Source organism: Pteropus medius, unplaced genomic scaffold (assembly GCF_902729225.1).
Source record: "Pteropus medius unplaced genomic scaffold, Ma_sr-lr_union100, whole genome shotgun sequence".
Taxonomy (NCBI): Eukaryota; Metazoa; Chordata; class Mammalia; order Chiroptera; family Pteropodidae; genus Pteropus; species Pteropus medius.
This window is the reverse complement of record NW_024355205.1, coordinates 2,260,528-2,273,370: the sequence shown is the minus strand read 5'-3', so window position 1 is coordinate 2,273,370 and position 12,843 is coordinate 2,260,528. Positions and strand designations below refer to the sequence as shown.

Genomic DNA, 12,843 nt, shown 5'->3' with positions numbered 1-12,843 from the left:
CAGAGGGCAGCCATGGAAAAAAAGACAAGAATTACGGTGTGTCTGAGAATTAAGGCAACGATAGAGGACCGGAATCCCAGTATGGTGGCTACAAGAAGAGGTGCAGGTTCCAATTTCCGGGCACTTAGGTACACTCAGTTTTAAGCAACTCATTCAATCTGCCCAATTACAATTTTACTTCTTTATTTGCTAGATGACAAAAGCAAGCCACCGACAATGGAAAACATGTTAAAGAGGATTAGACAGCAATGGCGTTAATTAAGAAAATCACCTCACCATTTACAATTACATATCTATATTTAATTCTTTAATTAAAAATAAATTAGTAAAACAACATCAGTATACATTTTTAAAAACAAACCCTTTAAAAAATAACTCCCTTATTTGACTTTTATATTAAGAGTATTGGGGGTGGGACGTGCATGTAGCTCTGTGTTACATATCATCTTGGTTCCCCTAAAGAAATAGTGTGATCAAATTACTACAAGGGAAGTAGCAATTCAGCAAACATTTATTAAACATTCACTTGAAAGCCAGATAGGGTAGGAGATTCTGGGAGTGGGGATGAAAGGGTGACTTTTGCGTTGAGATATCTCCTAGTCTCCCAGTCATCCACATTCTCTCTCTCTGGTTTCAGACCCATCACACAAGAAGTTGACCTTGCCTACGTTACTCTTTTCCTTTCTGCCCCTCACTTTCATCTGCTAACTCGTACTTCTCCTTCAGGTCCCCATATAAAACCACTACCTTCAGGAAGCCCTCTCTAATCATTCTCCCAGACTAAGTTCCATTACTATGCACTGTGACAACTCTATCTCCCCATGATAGCTCTTAGCATACTTTGTGGTTATTGCATATTTACTTTATATCCCTTCAGGCAAAAATATAAGCTTCCCAACAGTAGGAACTATGTCCATCTTGCTTTCTATTGTTCATTTTCAGTACATTCTCCAATATTTGGCATGGTGTTAAATAAATATTTGCCAAGTAAATGAATAACGGACAAATGAAGAATGAATGAATGAAGAGGATTTCAATAGTTCAGTGCTTCCTAAAATATAGTTAATAAATTCTAGTTTCTAAGAGTTTCCAAAAAAAAAAAAATTCAGTACTTAGAAAATGTTGGATTAAACAAAGCTAACCAGGTTTAGGTGTTGCAAGATTTCTCAGAGCATTGAAATGTTAATATACATGTAGTCTCCAAGAGGAGGGAGGAATTTGATATACAATATCACTCAGAACCATTGACCGGAGCTGTTTCTTCAGTATAGCATTTCTTAAGGTCAGTATTCTGAGGGGCATTTAGTAAGAAATGTTACAAAAGATAGAAAATAAGGGAAGCGGATTGTCCTATGAGAAGGTAAGTAGAGAAAGATGAAAAATATCTGAAATACCAAGAAGTTCATTGTAGCAGAAAGTTAGGCATTGGGGAGGGATGCGGTAAGAGAGAAGACAGGGATATAGTGCAACATCAGGAGGAATCTTGAATCCCATGCTAGACAATTTGAACTTTATGCTGTAGGGAAGTAATGTCAATCTTTGAGGAGTGTCATGTACTAGCCTGGTGTTAGAAAAATAATTCGAGAGGTGGTGTGAAAAACAAAGCTGAGAGAGTCGAGCAATTTGCAAATAGAGACCATTTGATTATTATGATAGTTCTAATGAGAGAGCCCAAGGATGAGAATTAGAGAAATTGCAATTGATATAGAAGGAAAGGCTCCAGAAAAGTAGATTAAAAGATCAGACATGGAATTATTCAGTGAGGAGTAAGATTTAGGAGAGAATCCAACATTCAAGTAGATAAACAGGGAAAAGAAAAAAAGAGATAAGTACCGTTGATTGCTTGCTTACTTGCTTGTTTGTTTAAAAGTAGCTTAGAGTAAGTGGTGTTGTAGAAGGCAAGAGAAGAATGCTGTGTGGTGTCCAATCGGATAGAGGTCTCAGAGGTTTAGACAGACTTTATATACAGTACAGTAAGCCTGGTGGATTTTTAATGGCAATCCTCTAGATTATTAATATAGTTTTGTAAGAGTTCCAACTTTTAATTAAAGAAACAATTTTCCATAAATTACCAAATGGCTGGATAAGCTCTTTCTGACTGGGTGCTTACTATGGCTCTTTCAGCTATACTATTTAGATAAGAGCTTCTGTATAACCCAACACTTCACTGCAACTTCTCACCTGAAGGAAGATAACTATTCTGCATTAGGTTCTGCAGAAGAGGAATAAAAAGGACATGGAAAAACAATTTTTAAAAACATTTTTGAATAAGTAATGAATTGATTGAATGACTTGGGAAAAAAAACAAAATCAAAAGAGGTGAGATTTAAAAAATAATTATAATAAATCCTTTAAAAGCACATACATGGGAGCCAGATGCTCCTGGGTTTGTATCCTGAGTCTAGTGGCTACTAGTTATGTGACATTTGGGGAAAGAAACATACACATTGCCAGGTGCTGTGGTGAACACTCTCCTTACACTAATTCATTTAATCCTCCCAATGACCCTGAGAAAATGATGCGGCTCAAAAAGGTTTAACTGATTTAAATATGTAGTAAGTGATAGAGTCAAATTCAAACCCAGGCTTATTTGATGACAAAGCCAGTTACTTTCCACCAGCCTGAAAATTCATGAGGGCAGAAATCATATCTGCTTTGCTCATGTTTGTATGTCCAGAGCCCGTTACATGGAAAGTTGTCAGTAACTATTTGTTGAATGACCGATATATAAAAGAATAAGTGAATGAACAATTAAAAGATATATTTTATCTTTCTGAACCTTAATTTTCTCTTCTGTTGGCTCATTGTAAGTATTCAAAGGCTAAGCCAAATGGCCCAACAGACTCAGGGATAGATAGTTCTGCATCTTTAGTCAAAACAGATTTTCCGCTCCAGAATATTTGGCCATTAATAGGTAATGATGACCAAGACAGTTGAGAATATTGAGGGTAAACTGATAGCTGATTGTGGGTGAGCTGTAAAACAGTTAAGATTGATTGGATCAGTTGAAACAATTCCTCATAATTATGACATTAGCATGAAGGCTGAAAATGCAATCACATAGACTATGAATTGAAAGGAAGGTGTCTACATGGAAGAAAGTATAATTAATGAAAGGATGTATTCCAGCCAGCTCTAAGGCCTTAGGAGGAAAACTCAGCATAATGATTATGAAATACAACTATTGTTAGTAGTGGTAATGGTAATATTGGTATTGGTGCTATTGGTGGTAATGATAATGATGGCAAACAGTATCTAAGATGTGTCAGTTATGATGCTAAGTTCTAATGAGGAGGCACCTCATTTATCCTGACAATAATTCTATGACATTGATCCTCCCTGACACAAGGGCCTATGTTATTGTACTCTTTGAGAGTGTACTGAAAAACATATTTCTCTTCCAATTAGGTTTTCTTGTCCATTGTCTACATTCCATTTACATGGTTTAGGAATTCTGAAAGGGCTCATTTGGTGATTTCTGGTTCCAGTCGTCTCTCATGAGGTTGTGGTCAGACAGTGATTATGGAAGAGGTAGGGTTGGAGAATTTGGGAACTCTCTCTATAGTTTCTCCACATGGGCTAGAGTGGACTTCCTCATAGCATGGGAGCCTCAGTGAAGTTATCTGTTTACCTGCCAGCTGAAGGCTTCAAGAGCAAATATTCCAACTAATAAGGCAGCAGCTGCTCTGCCTTTTATGATTCAGCTTCTGTTGTCCCATGGAATTACTACAAGCATGTTTCAAGCCCATCTAGATTCAGATGGAGAGAAATCAACTCCCACCACTTAACAGGGGAGTGGCAAGGTTTTAGAAGAGTAGGTGGGATGGGAGATATAGTTGTGTCCATCTTTGAAAAATATAATCTACAACATGGAGGTTTGGGGATTGGAGTGGGTGGGAGGGAAGACGTACACATGTAGTACTTATTATTTACCAAAGGTCTTGTTTAACTTCCACCAAAGAACTTTATTAAAAGGACGTTGCAATTTCTTTCCATTTTAGACATGCAGAAACCTACTGGCCAAGGTCATTGCAGGCCCCCTGACGGATGCTTTTACAAATATCACCTCAGACTCCCTCCATCCCAGTTTATTATTATCAGCATTTCACACAGAAAGAAAGAGGGGAAATAACCTTTTCCAAGTGAGAAGGTGGCAGAACTAGAAATCAATCTCAGGTCTCTCTCCTCTTCATTCTCCGCCTCTTAAAACCTTGTTCATTTGCCCCTATATGAAGGCCACTGTGTATCTCCTCTCCTTTCTTGTGTCTTTCTTGGATCTTAGTCCTGTTCAGATGCAGATCATCACATAAATTCCACATGGTGCTTTGGAGAGAATTAAAGGAAGCAACTAAACTACCTATCCCTCTGAGAAAGTGCCTTATTCTATTGTTCTCCCAAAGTCAGGCTGTCACACAGACATTATGCTGAGCTGGCCAAAAATACAATTTGAAAAGTGGCCTTGAGATTGGTGGCGGCATTGACTTGGCAGACAGAGAGTGAGGTCTGAACTGCTCTGTTTCAAATTATGCCAGAGGCCTCAGATCTTTTTCCTCTTAGGCTCTGCTTCCTTCTGGGGAGCTCTGTATTAAGCAGTCCCCTTTGCTCTGAACAAGAATCCTTTGACCTCATATCTTTCTAGTTTGAGGTATTGCAGGCCTTCCAAGAGAATGCAAAAACAGGCTGGTCTAAGTTTAGCAACCTGGTGAGCTTAATGTGGCTTTGGCAAGAAAATCTCAATACAAAGAGCCTCAGTTAGTGGGCCAAGAATAGCAAAGGACAAAATAACTCATTTTAAAAATAATAAATAGAAAAGGAGAGAAAAAGAGAAGAGGGAGGAAGGAAGAAGGAAAATAGAGAAGGGAGGGGTGAAAAAAGGAAAGAAGAAAGGAAAGAAAGAAGGAAGGAAGGAAGGAAGGAAGGAAGCTGGCTGAAGGAAGGAAGGAAGGAAGGAAGGAAGGAAGGAAGGAAGGAAGACAGAGGTTGTGGAAGTCAAAAAAATTCACCATCACACGGCACTGACATCTCTTAAGCTCCCTCAGCCCATCTCCAATGCTTTATTATTATCATGTAATATCTAATAATACTTAATTTTAAGAGGAAACATTTTTCATTAATAGGCAAAGACATTAGCCAATCATTCTGCCAAGCACTTTATGGATATGATCTCTTGTAACACTCACAATAACCCACATATCCTCATCCCCTTTTTACAGATGAGGGAACTGAGGCTCACATGGGGGTGAGTATCCAGCAGAGACAGCCCTGCTCTGTCAGCTCTGTGCAGTGTACTGTAAATCCAGCAGGGGGTGGTCATAGAGCACTTTCAGGATTGACTCAAACAAAGTTAAGCTTTCCCAAGACTCTGCTCTTCTTCTAGCCCCAAGCCTGGCCTCCCAGCACAACCCTTCTTCCAAGTTTGAGGATGTTCCAGGCTCCAGAATTTCCAGAAACCGCATCAGTAATAGCTTTTCTGTTGACACTAAAGTTTTTATGGGGTTTATGTGAATGGAACTATGTATTTATTATATGAAACATAAGTTCTTCATTTCATTTAAACAAATATTTATTAATCCCTTAGTAAATACATTCTCATTAGTTTAGTGGTCTTGTGGAAACAAAAGAGAAAAAACAGTAAACTTGGGCAACTGACAATCTAGTGGGAAAACAACCTGTATATCACACCGGAACCCACTGAGCACAATCCCTGGGCATCCATGGTCCCTCCACTCAAAAAAATAGACTTCATTTTTTTAGAGCAAGTTTAGGTTCACAGCAAAATTAAGCAGAAAGTACAAAGAATTCCCATATGCCCCCTGCCCCCACCCTACGGACAGCCTCCCTCACTATCAGCACCCGCCACCAGACCTCTACATTGGTTACAACTGATGAATCTACTTTGCACATCATTATCATCCAAAGACCATAGTTTACCAGAAGTTCACTCTTGGTGTTGTGCATTCCATAGGTTTGGACAAATATATAATGACATATACCCACCATTGTGGTACCCTACATAGTAGTTTCACTGCCTTAAAAATTATCTATGTTCGGCCTATTCATCACTCCTTCTCTCCAACCCTTGACAACCACTGATCTTTTTACTGTCACCATGGTTTTGCCTTTTTCAGAATGTCATATAGCTGGAATCGCACAGTATGGAACCTTTTCATATTGGCTTCTTTCACTTAGTAATAGATATTTAAGGTTTTTCCGTGTCTTTTCATGGCTTCATTGCTCATTTCTTTTAGCACTGAATAATATTCCTTTGCATGGATGTGCTACAGTTTACTTATCCGTGTGCACATTTCTATGTGGACATAAATTTTCAATCTATTTGGGTAAATACCAAGGAGTATAATTGCAGCAGAATTATGTTTAATTTTGTAAAAAAACACAAAAGTTTCTTTCAAAATGGCTGTACCATTCTGCATTCTCAACAGCAATGCATGAGAGTTCCTGTGGCTCCACAGCCTCTCCAGCACTTGGTGTTGATCCCTTCACTTTTTAAAAGACTACTAAACCGAATTATGTGGAAATGACTAGAGAGCCAAAAATAAAAGCCAAAAAAATGACTCTGAGATGCAAAACTAAATGTCGCATCCTGCAATGCTCACATGGCACATGGTTTCTCATGCCCTTACTCAAAGCCACCATATACTTACTCTGCACAAAATACTATTGTTAGGTTTTCTGTTTTCTTGGGCGACTAGGAATTGGAAGTGTTAAAGAGATGGACACACTAAAAATATAAAACAAAAGACACATGTATTTGTCTGTTAACAAATAAGTTAACAAAAGAGTATGAAATCCTGCACTCCAGGAGACGTAACTGCACATTGGCCTGTTATAAAAGGTGTTATAAGAATGACTTCAAAACAGTTGTTGAAAGAAGGAAACAGTAGTAAAGATGCCACAGCTATTAAACACGAAGGATAAGTCCCTAATTTACAGAATTTGTTGTTAGAATCAAGTAAAATGTATGTAAAATGCTTAACTCAGTGCCTTGTGCATAGTAGTGCTAATAAATATTGGCTGCTGTGGTGATAGTGATGATGGAGATGATGTACCAAGTGGTTAGACAATTGGAAGGGAGAGAAGTGGACATTGGAATTCCTCAGGCACCTACGGAGATCTTACTATGGCCCAAGGTGAATTCAAAGATAAAAGGCATGAAGTTCTTGCTGAAGTTCTTGTCTAGCATATCATATAATTATAATTGAATGTGATAAATATTATAACACATCAATTTATAAAAGTAGTGTGATGACATAGATGAGAGGACTGTTAAGTGTGACTGAAAGATCAAGAAAAGCTACGATAAATACTTAAGATAGGCTCAAAAGTTTTTTATTTAGTGAGGGCTAGGCATTTTAAGGAAGGACATTCCAGGCAGGGAGAACAGACTATGAACAAAGGCTTGAAGTCATGGAAGAAATTTTGGCACAGTCACGTATGTGGGCCAGGGTAAAAACAAAGAATGTGTATCCTGGAGATGGGCAGGAAAGTTCCCCAGAGGGCAGTTTACAATTGCCTAGTGGGTCACAGAAAGGAGTATGCCTAGTAGATCATGGCAAACGATTTTATTTGAAAGGCAGCAAGTTGCTATTAAAGGCTTTAAGCTGAGAAGCTACCTGATTAAATGGCTACTTTCAATGCATGTTTGCACTGAAGGCAAGATAGAAAATGAACTTGAATGGGTAAACAGTGGAGGCAATGAGACCAGGCTGGTGGTCTTGGGATTGTCTGGGTTGTAGCAGAAGCCCTGGGACTTGAGAAAAGGTGACAGGTAGACTTGATAAGACTTAGTGGTCTATTAAATGGGCTGCGAAGAGAAGACACAGACAGAGATTACGCAGAAATTAAGAGTCAAACCTAACTCTGAGGTCCCTCACTTGCGAGATTGGAGCAGCCCAAGGAAAGAATTTGTTATAAACCTGAGATTTATTTTTAATCATCACCATCCTCTAGTGGCGTGAACAGAGCTGAATCTTTAATACCATTTCAATTCCAAGCTTATTTGACATTTTCTTGCTCCATTCAAGAAAATACCACTTGGATTATGCCATAAGGCTAGAACTGAGTGAATGCCACTTATTTTTCTAAAAGTTCCAAGTAGGGATAGACGATTGCTCATGTACTCAAAGAAAAATTTCCAAACCAAAAATGATCACATACAATCTGGGGCTGGGCCGTCTCTTGTGGTCATCACTGGCCACATGTGGCTCAACTGAGCATTTGAAATGTAGCTACTCTTAATGGAGATGTGAGATAGTATAAAATACATGTAATTCATATCAGATTTCAGAGGCTTAGAATATAGAAAAGAACACAAAATACTTTGTTAATAATTTTTATATTGATTACATGCTGAAATAACATTTTGGATAGATTGGATTAAATAAAATATACTACCAAAATTAATTTCACCAGGGTTCTCTTCTTTTTCAGTGGGACTGTTAGAAAATTTTAAATTACATATGTGGCTCACATTATATTTCTATTGGACAGCACTGGTCTAGGAGACTGGAGTATACGGACAAAGGGTATATTATACATTATGGCTTCTCTTTCCATTACTGAGGAGGGTCTCACCACCTGATGTTTTGTAATATCTTACTCTGTATCTTTATTCTCATTAAGAAAGTAATTACTATAGCAACTGCCATAACACATTGCATTTACTACACCTGGAGGGAGAGATATACACAGACATCAATCTGTCATTCATGTTTACACATTCATAATTTTTTCATGTATATCTGGGTCTTCTTTTGCAAAATAGAGCACCGAGAGTAGGAGACCTCACTTTTAATTTCTGCCTATGCCACTGGCTTTCTTGGGTCTGTGCAAGGAGAACAGTAACTATCTCATATCCTTTCAGTGAGATATGTGGGTAGATAATTACAAAGTAATTTGAAAATTATTCTTAGGGCACTGTAGCTGTCTAACGTCACACAGTTTAATATAGCAATGACACCTAATATTACTTAAAATGCTGGAGACAGGAAGGAAAACCCAGGTAGTTTCCTTTGGTGGATATGGGTGGGGGGATGCAGAAAGAAGAAAAGAGGTCAGACTAGGAAAAAACCAAAAGAAGGTTGATCAGTGTTAGCATTTGTTCCCACAGACTTTAACGGTCTTTTTCAAGTACTTCCCATATTTAGCTGCAAGTTTCCACTAGCTGGGAGATTAGGAGCCCAGAGATCCCTCTTCATTCCAGCTCTGACATGGAAAAAGTAAACAGATTGAGGTTTTTTATGTTGATCTTCGTGTTTCAAGATGCTTTAAGTGTTATGATCATTTATGCCATCTAGATTTCTCCGAAAACCTGTCACTCATGGGTTAATTTGTTTTAACATGCTTCCCCTCAATATATATCACCTGGATGGAGAAGACAGAGTCTAAGAAAGGGAAGTTGCAACAGACTGAAATGAACATTACCTTCCAAGACAGTGGTGGCTTCAAAATATCCATAAGGATTGGCCTTAGGGATTTCAATGTGGTTGAAAGTAGAGGCTGGGGGTTTGGCCTTTAAGACGTGTTTGCATAGCAAGCATGCAGTTTTCAGTTGAATGTTACGCTTGTTTGAGGTAGTTGGAGAGGGCTGGCTAAAGACCCCTCGGCCCAAGCTACCCCTTTGGCATTTCACAGAAGTTAGATATGTAACAAAATTAATAAACAGTCTAGGTGTTAGATTTCATTTGCACATGTGTTATAAATCTATTGTGAGGCTTTTAAACTGATGCACACTATCATTTGAATATTCATTCAGTGATCTATCTAATAATATAGGGACAGTCACCCTAAAAGAAAATCAAGGAAACTGCTATAGTTACATCTTGAGATGTTACACCTTGAGAAATCCTTGCTAACTCAGCACTGGCATTTAGGAGGTCCTCCAACCAAGAATCAAACCAAAGGAAAATAAAAATACACTGTGAAAATGAAGTGTTATCTTCCTGTTTCAAGAAAGGTTAATTGTCATTGTTTGGTGTTTTGAGTGTCTCCCTTTCTGCCTCTCCCTCCACTTAGGGTGGGGACAGGCTGCTGGGGGAATGGGGAGGGGAGCCTGGCTTTCTGATCAGAACTCAAATAGCACAGTTTGAATTATATAATGGAATTGCTGTGAGTCAGGTGACAGGCTCACTGAGTAATTCCCTGCAGAAAGAGACAACCTGCATGTTAAAAAGCTCAACAAATACTCAAAAAAAAAAAAAAAAAAATCAGCTCAGGCCTTGAGTTAGGGACTTCCAAGCTGTAGTTGCCTCTGAATTCTCTCCAGGCTGAAACTGTTTGGCGGGCGGGGCTGAGTTTGAAGACTCGCAGAGGCTGCCGAGGGCCAAGTGCAGGTCGGGGGTCTGGTTTGGATCACCGGCTTACTTTCCGTTTCATTTCGAAATGTTCCCTGCTTCTGAAACTGGTTGCTTCCAATGTCAAGTAAAACGCATGGCTCCTTGGAGACCTCAGCCAGGCTTTTAAGAACTGGGGCTTTGTGAAGGTAAGAGGTGATCCGTGCCCCGCCGGCTGGGGGCTGCCGCCTCAGAGAGGTCTGGGTACATGCAAGGAACGCTAGCAGGAGTCTGCCAATTTGTTCTGGGATCTGAATGAGCCTGGAGAAACCATCTGTGGAGGGAGTTTCAGGTTAGAAAAGGGATAAGATGGACCCTTTCTGCCTAGATGGGTGACCGCCCACCCAACCCATGGGGAGTTGCATGGATCCCAACCCCTGACGGCTCCCTTCCCCATTCCTTCCCTTGTAGGAGTTAGCAGCGGTCAGGAAATTGGCACGGGCTGGCCGGGGGCTGGGAAGGGAGGCGAAGGGGCTGCCTGGCACCGAAAAGGCTGTATGGGCGTGTGTAGCATGTGTATTTCAGAGCCCGACACTTGAGACTGTTGCTCAGTGTAAGAAAGCACAGCTATTGGAGAGTCAGAAAACAGCCAGGGAGGAGGGAAGCTCCATGTGTGAGCAAAAAGCTTTGGGCAATCTGTAAGGTAGGCATTTGAGTCTTAAATAATTTTGTTGCTTTTTGTGTGTTTGTTAGTTGGATTTCGTATTGGTTTTGTTTTGTTCAGTTTAGGGAATTTTCCTTTTTTTGGAGCTGACAACATCGATAGATTTGGTTTCAAACCTCCGACAGGTTCCTAGGATGTGTTGAAATTCACTGGTGTGGGTGTAGATGCCTGGAAGTCAGAGGAGATAGATAGGGATCTGATGCTTTTCAGATCCGGGAGATTCACTTGCAAATCTCACTGCAATGGAGACTTGCTGGGAGTCCTGGACGCCTGCTGAGGCAGGCAGCTTAGGAACCTCAGGAAGTTTCCGACTTAAAGAGACAAGAAATGAAAAATCGAATCAGCAATTGATATTTTGGGGGAAGTGGGCACAGCGAGAAGTTGTCGATGATGTAAAAAAAAAAAAAATGATAACTGGGAGATGAAAGGATAAATAAAGGAACAGGTTTGGTGGGACCCCATCTTGGGCTGTGGCATTTTGAGATAAAATATGGCATGGAGATAAAAATCAATATGAGAACTGATAACAGCTCACTTGGCATGAATTAGAAATGCTACAATAGATCTTTTTTTATTGACTCCTAGACAGCCTGAGAAACAGGCAAGGCTTTAGTTTGAAAGAGTTCATTTATAGTTGCCTTTTTTTTTGGCCACATGAGGTGCTCTAAACAAAATATGGTGATGTTAGAACCAAAGCAAAAATGGGCTTAGAATGATGACTATAAAGAGATACTTGAGTTTTTGCTGCCCCTCTCTCCCTCACCACCTCACCCCCAGTTGGGGGTAAATTATATGAGTTGAACGTACCTAACTAAACAACTCTTTTGACTGGTACAATTATAGATGTGAGAGGGTATTTGGATATTAGAATGAAAATCATCTTGAATCAGTGGTTCTTAAATCTTTGAGGTCATGGACCACATTTGCGAATCAAAACGACTTTGTCGATCATGAATTTCTAGAATCCTTCCTCTACTGTGGCCCCATCACCCCCCTCTTCTGATGCTCAACAAACAAAACTAAACAATGACCACAAAACAACAAGGCACAGCATAATGAGGTGTCTAATTAAAGCCCACATTTGAAATATAGATAGTGTGATATTCTAAATATTTATAATATGAGAGAACAGCTTATGGAGCCCCTTTTGTAGGCCATGGCAGTCCCTCAAGAAAGCACTGCTTAAATAATTAATACCAGCACAGTGAGTTCCTTCCATCCAGATTTTCATCAGTTGAAACTTGCTGGAAACCTGCATTTCTGCATTTCAAGATTATAAATGAAGTCTGAGATTCATAAGAGCGACGTCCATACACTATAAAGTCCGTCAGTTCCTTCCAAATCACAGAAGACAACACGATGCTCTGAATAATTTTGAGTGCATTGCTTTGCACTCTAATTCTCTGAGATTTGGTAATCTGCCTAACTGGCAGTGCCTGCATTTTCCACCCCAAGAACCAGGACCTGTGGTCTTACAAAGGATTTCTGTGTTATTTTGAGTCTGAGGGAGGCAATCTGGGAAATGCAGTTGTTTGGCTGTCCATTTCCAGGACAGTTCAATAGTTCACGGGATACATTGTTAGAAGATATTTAAAAAGGCAGCTTTTGAAAATTCAGTTCTTACAGAAATATACTTTGGTTAAAAGCATAAATTTTTTATGTTCTAATTGATTTGAGTTTACATTCCAATTCTGCCACCTACCTATTCAGTGAGTGACACTGTGCAAGTTTCTTGACACTTCTAAGGCTCAGTTTCTTCATCTGTAAAATTGGACAAGAACAGTACTTATTTCATAGATTGTATGAGAAGTAAATAAGATAGTGTATGAA

The 12,843-nt window shown here is 39.4% G+C and overlaps 1 protein-coding gene across 4 annotated transcripts in view; it reads left to right on the top strand.

Moving 5' to 3' along the window:
• Nucleotides 1-10,261: 10,261 nt before the first annotated feature.
• Nucleotides 10,262-12,843, top strand: part of LOC120598872 (phosphatase and actin regulator 1) — a 288,350-nt gene continuing 285,768 nt past the window's right edge. For 2 of the 4 annotated variants that reach the window (XM_039857953.1, XM_039857948.1), the window contains exon 1: nt 10,262-10,992. The gene's annotated coding sequence lies outside the window, so the exon portion shown is untranslated. The remainder of the gene's footprint in view (nt 10,993-12,843) is intronic. The other 2 variants (XM_039857954.1, XM_039857949.1) reach the window with 2 other exon arrangements.